Raw genomic sequence first — 6,866 nt, 5'->3', positions numbered from 1 at the left:
GCTTAACCATGTATGCTTGTGATTTATACCTTTTTATGATATGATATGTGGATAGAGATATGCATGTTTTAATGATATGCTATGTGAGTAGAAATATGCATGCTTTAATGATATGCTATGTGCTTGGAATATGCTTGTTTTTATGAAATGCTATGTGGATAGAAATATGCATGCTTTCTCAAGACATGATGTATGCCTAAGTGATGCATACTTTTTATGATATGATGTATGCCTAAGTGATGCATACTTTCTCAAGACATGATGTATGCCTAAGTGAAGCATAATTTTTATGATATGATGTATGCCTAAGTGATGCATACTTTCTCAAGACATGATGTATGCCTAAGTGATGCATACTTTCTTATGACATGATGTATGCCTAAGTGATGCATACTTTCTTATGACATGATGTATGCCTAAGTGATGCATACTTTTTATGATATGATGTATGCCTAAGTGATGCATACTTTTATGACATAATGTATGCCTAAGTGATGCATACTTTTATGCTATGCTATGTGACTAAATGATGCATTTTTATACATGCTATTTTACTTTGTAAGGCTTGTACCAAGGGTGGACTCCTAATCAGTCCCTAGGCCTTGCTTTGTGATCTAGGCTAAGCCTTGCTTTGTGATCTAGGCTAATAAGGGATGGGCTCCTTAGTACACCCCTAGGCCTTGCTTTGTGATCTAGGCCAAGCCTTGCTTTGTGATCTAGGCTAATAAGGGATGGACTCTTCAAATACGCCCCTAGGCCATTCTTTGTGATCTTGACCTAGTTCATAGTATGATTCAAGACTTGCTACCTTGGATATACTTAGGACGCACGCATCTATGTTATGTATGTATGGTACAAGCCGGGGCCCTAAATATGTTGATATTATGTTCAAGTATATATATGTAAGAAGAAAATGGTTTTAAAAGATCATGAGACATACACATGTTTTTCGGATACATGTTTTTAAAATCATGATACATATAATCTATGATTATGTTGTGTTGAGGCTATGATTTAAGATATGCCATGATATGATTATGTTATGTTTCATGCTATGTTTTAAGAGATGATATGCCATGATAAGATTATGTTATGTTTCATGCTATGTTTTAAGAGATGATATGCCATGATAAGATTATGTTATGTTTCATGCTATGTTTTAAGAGATGATATGCCATGACTAGTTATGATGTTTGGTTATGTTGCATGATATACTTAAAGAATATGATATGTTATGCCATGACTAGTTATGATGTTTGGTTATGTTGCATGATATGCTTAAAGAATATGATATGTTATGCCATGACTAGTTGAGATCATGTTAAGTTGAGACATTCTTTGATTATGTGTTGATTTTTGGTTTTAGTGAGTAGGAAAGGAACTTACTGAGCCATGAGTGCTCATAGCTTACTTTCCTTGTACCACAGATAAAGGAAAAAGTTGGATGAGCTAAAGGAGCAGCAGGAGGGGCAAAGAAGATGTGTGTGACAGTGGCTAGGCAACTAATTAAGAACCTGCTTTAAAACCTTTAAGAACTATGCTTTGATTTTGTGTAATGTAATACAATATGGGTGACTTGATGTTAAGTTTTTATTTATTTTGTTATCATGTTATGAAACCATGTTAGTGTAGTTCGGTTTTAATTAAGCTAAGAAAAATAATTTTAAGTCTTCCGCTGTAATACGTACGTAGAGTATCGTAGCCCCGTCCCTTGTTGATAGCAGGGAGGGCGGGCGTTACAGGTTGGTATCAGAGCCAAAGTTATTGCCAGCTCACTACACACACATCAAGCCTCCTACCTGCCGCTCCAAGTAAGAATGTTTATGCTTAATTTACTTGTTATATGCTTATGTTTAATTTTCTTGTTACATGCTTATGTTTAGTTTCATGTTATATAACTTATGCTTTATTTTTCTTCTTGTTATACTGCCTATGTTTTATTTCTTTACTACATTGCTTACGCTTTATTTCCTTATGTTACATTGTTTGTCATTATTTTCCTTATTTTTCCTTATGTTGTTTATGCTGTAGATTCATGTTTTACATGCTTATATTTGATGCTTTTAGTTATAAATTAGATTAGGAGTACATATTGGTAGGTCAGGAATAATACCATAACAAATAGATAGAAACAAACCTGTACGTTAGATTGGCTAAAATCGATAACCACTTACACTACTCTATTTCTTTTAGATAAACTTGGTTAGGACACGCAATGCCCGAACCGGAGGGACAGTGACTCCACCAAATCTGACGCAGGTAGTCGCAGACCTCCAGCATCAGATCGCAGAACAACAACAACTGATCACTACCTTAATGGGTCAGCAAGGCAACCCAGTTACCCCACCGGTGAATCCACTACCTGTTGTACCTACAGCCGCACCTACTCCGATGGTCCGACAAGAGGCCTATCTGATTCAGTGGCAAAGGCTTAAGCCGGAAGCATTCTCGGGAAATTGTGAACCATGGGATGCGTAAGCCTGGCTCAAAACCGTGGAGAACATAATGGAATTATTGGATTGGCCTGAACACGAGAAGGTCAAATGCGCGTCGTTCTGTCTTACCGGAGATGCCCGGATGTGGTGGGACAGAGTAAAGGCGAAAAGACAAATAAACCAAATGCAGTGGACAGATTTTGAGACAGAGTTCTTAGAGGAATTCTTCCATATGCGAGTGACCAACAAGCACTATGACGAGTTCACTGAGTTCCGGCAAGGTGATCTGTCAGTTAATGAAGCCGTTAAGAGGTTCAACCGCCTAGCCCGACTGTGCCCAGAACTGGTCCGAACTGAAAAAGAAAGGGTCCGGTTAATGTTAAAGATGTTCCGACCCGAGATAGCTCTGAACGTAGCCGACGGAGTTAATAGACCGCAGACTACAGAGGAGCTAGTCAGCAGTGCCCTGATCATCGAGCACTATCAGGAAGCAATGAACAAGGGCAAGAACCAAGCACTGACCGGAGCACAAAAATCGCACAATACTAGAACTGACTGGAAAGGAAACTCAAGTGGAAAGAGGAAACAGTGGAATAAAACAAAAGGTGGTCCAGCCAATAAGCAGACCAAGTACCCTCAGTGTGCCACATGTGGGAAGATGCATTCTGGAGTATGTCGTCTGAGCACCAGAAAGTGCTACAACTGCGGAAAGGAAGGTCATTTGATAAGAGATTGCCCTACTCAGCTTCAAGCACCACCTTCGCGGAACTTCCAGAACAGGAGTGCCCCCGCACAGCTTCACCAGATGCAAACTGCCATAGAAGGGAATTCAATCAGCCAAGGAAGATTGGAGGCCTCTCCCACTATGACGGACGCCAGAGTCTACTCCCTTACCAAGGAGGACGTGGCGAATGCCTCTACCGTTGTCACAGGTCAGCTACTTATTTACAATCAGTATGCTGCAGTATTATTTGATACCGGGGCAACACACTCATTTGTCTCAATCCCTTTCATGAAGAATCTAGATATACCACTCCGAACTCTAGAGGACACATTCTTAACAACCTTACCATCCGGAGAGATTATGTCATCAGACCATATGCTGCAAGCAGTACTCATTCGGATCGCAAACAGAGAACTCTACTGCAATCTGATAGTACTTGATATGCAGGACTATGATATAATTTTGGGCATTGATTTCCTTAGCAAGTACGGCGCTTCAATCGAGTGCCGCAAAAGAAAAGTGATTTTCCGACCCGAAGATGAACTAGAGTTTGAATTTTTCGGGGAATCAAAAGGAACGGAGAGGTTATTGTCATCTATTAAAGCACAAAATATGTTAGACAAAGGATGTATGAGGTTTCTAGCGCACGTGGTTGATACTAATCAAGTCAAAGACCCGAAGCTAGAAGATGTCAGGGTAGTATGCAACTATCCAAAAGTATTTCCTGAAGAACTACCAGGATTGGCCCCTGACAGGGAGATAGAATTCGGGATCGAATTAATTCCTGGTACTCAGCCGATCTCGAAAGCACCTTATCGTATGGCTCCGGCTGAATTAAAGGAGCTCCAGGAACAGTTATCCGAATTACTTGACAAGGGACTTATTTGTCCTAGTCACTCTCCATGGGGAGCTCCAGTGCTATTCGTAAAGAAGAAGGATGGGTCTATGCGAATGTGTATAGACTACCGAGCGCTGAATAAAGTGACGATCAAGAATCGGGACCCACTCCCACGGATCGATGACCTGTTCGATCAACTGAAGGGTGCGACTGTTTTCTCAAAGATAGATCTACGATCCGGTTATCATCAAGTGAAGGTGAAACCAGATGATATACCAAAAACGACATTTCGAACCCGATATGGACACTATGAGTTCATAGTTATGCCTTTTGGAGTAACCAACGCTCCTGCAGTATTTATGGACCTGATGAATCGAGTATTCATGGCATATCTTGATAAATTTGTGATCGTCTTCATTGATGATATACTTATCTACTCGAGAACTCCAGAAGAACATGCCGAACACCTGAATACTGTACTACAGATCCTTCAAGAGAAACAACTATATGCAAAATTCTCCAAATGCGAGTTTTGGCTTGACCGGGTAATATTTCTAGGTCATGTCATCTCTAAAGATGGAGTTATGGTGGATCCAAGTAAAATCGAAGCTGTGAATAGCAGGAATCGACCAAAGAATGCCAGCGAAGTCAGGAGTTTTCTCGGACTAGCAGGTTATTACAGGAAATTTGTAGAGAATTTCTCCAAAATCGCAGCCCCTATGACAGGCCTCACCAAGAAAAATACAAAGTATGAATGGATAGTGAGAAGAGTTTCGCAGAATTAAAAAGGAGACTGACCAGTGCTCCGATTCTTACTCTTCCGGAAACCAACAGAGGCTTCGATATGTACAGCGATGCTTCCATCACAGGACTTGGAGCTGTACTCATGCAAGATGGCAAAGTCATTGCCTACGCTTCTAGACAACTTAAAGAACATGAGAAGAATTATCCCATTCACGACATAGAACTAGCAGCCGTGGTCTTCGCTCTAAAAATATGGAGACATTATTTATATGGAGCTCAGTGTAAGATTTATACCGACCATCAGAGTCTGAAATATTTCTTCACACAAAAAGACGTAAATATGAGGCAACGCCGATGGCTCGAGTTAGTTAAAGATTACGACTGCGAGATTCTTTATCACCCACGAAAGGCGAACAAAGTGGCCGATGCACTCAGCCGAAAGTTCAGTGCCTCCTGATGCAACTATTTTAAAGTTCAAGGACGAACTTTTTATGAGGTACGGGGTACAGTAATACCCACTAAACTTGTAAGATGAATATATGAATGTGGGATTTTGCCTTAGAAAAATAATAGGAAGTGAGTTGAAGCAAAAAGAAATAAAATGAAATAAAAAGAAGTGAAGGTCAAGGATTGAACCTTGAACCTCTTATATTATAATTCATAGAGTTAATTAGTAGAAACTAATTGGGATAGAGAGAAGATATTGATAGCAAAGGAGGGAAACTCATGATAAAGGTAAGAGTAAAAGCTAGCCAAAAGAAAATAAGAAAAGAGCAAGAGAAAGGCAACTTGCCTTCCTCCCTTTCTCTCCCTCTTCCTCTTTGATTTTGCCAAAAACTTAAAGAGGAATTAAGGGGATTCATTCCCCCTTATTTTATCATGAATGATGAGAATAAATAGAAAATAAAATAAGTGTAAGAAAAATAGAAAATGGGTTAAGGGAGAAGGAAAGCAAAAATCAATTTTGCTACTTCTTCCCCCTTAACATAAAAGGGAGCAAGAAAAGAGAAAACTATTTTTCTCTCATTTTCTCTCATTCAGCCTCTCCCTCACCGAGAACACCACAGTCCCCTCTCCTCCATCTTCGGCCCCAAAGCCAAGCTTTTCCCTAAGAAAGCCTAAGATACAAGGAGGACTTAGCAAAGGAATCAAGGGAAAGGAACTAGAAGAAGAGGCTACTTCTTCTTCACCATACCTTAGATCCACAAGAAAAAAGGATGTAAGCTTCCCCTCACCTGTGGTACAAGGCTTTTATGTGATTTTCGGATTCTATAAGGATTAGAAAACCTAGGAAAGAATTTAAGAAAATTCGGCTAAAGAAAGGGTTTTCAAATCTAGGATGGTTTAGACAAGTCTTTATTTCATGATATTCTTTCTATGCTATGTAGGAAGGATTTTCTTCATGTTTTTATACTTAAATGATGCTTGATCAGAGGAGTACCTAACCCTAGAATTTCAGTCAAAAATATGTTAAGGAGGTTAGGGAAAAATATTGTTTAACTAAACAAGTACAAAATTTCTCCCATGAACTACTATGGGTTTTTATTGGTTTTCTTGCTTGAAAGTTACTTGGAACCAAAGAAATCCATTTATATGTTTCGGCCAAGAAAAGGGCTTAGGTTTAGGAAGACCTTCAAATTTAAATAAACATGTTTGTATGATAAAATATAGAGTTCTCTTAAAGAATTGCATGTTGTACATTGCTAGAAATTCATGAACTCTTATTTTAGATTTTCGGCCATGATAAGATGGATAGTTTAGAAAAACTTGAACAAAATTCTAATAAGCTCAAGACCTCTGTGATATTATGATATGAAAGTTGTTTAATGCTCTTATGTTTAAATTGAGTATAGAAAATTAGTTACATGATATATGACATGTAAGATCACAAGGGTCCTAGCTTGTTTATGAACCAACTTTGTATATGATGTTCTTAGTAATTTTTGCCATGAAACTTACTTAGGTTTTCCATGCTTTAGGCCACTTAAAACCTAGTTTAGAGATTGGTAGGTTTCGGCCATAAGGAAAAATAAAAGAAAAAGGGAAAGAAACCTAGGAAGCCTAAGACACAATTCACATGTATGTTTAATATGCTTGTCTTTATACATGCTATGAAACTTGTATA

Source organism: Zingiber officinale, chromosome 4A (assembly GCF_018446385.1).
Source record: "Zingiber officinale cultivar Zhangliang chromosome 4A, Zo_v1.1, whole genome shotgun sequence".
NCBI lineage: Eukaryota > Viridiplantae > Streptophyta > Magnoliopsida > Zingiberales > Zingiberaceae > Zingiber > Zingiber officinale.
The sequence above is the reverse complement of the archived record's forward strand: the minus strand, read 5'-3'. Positions refer to the sequence as shown.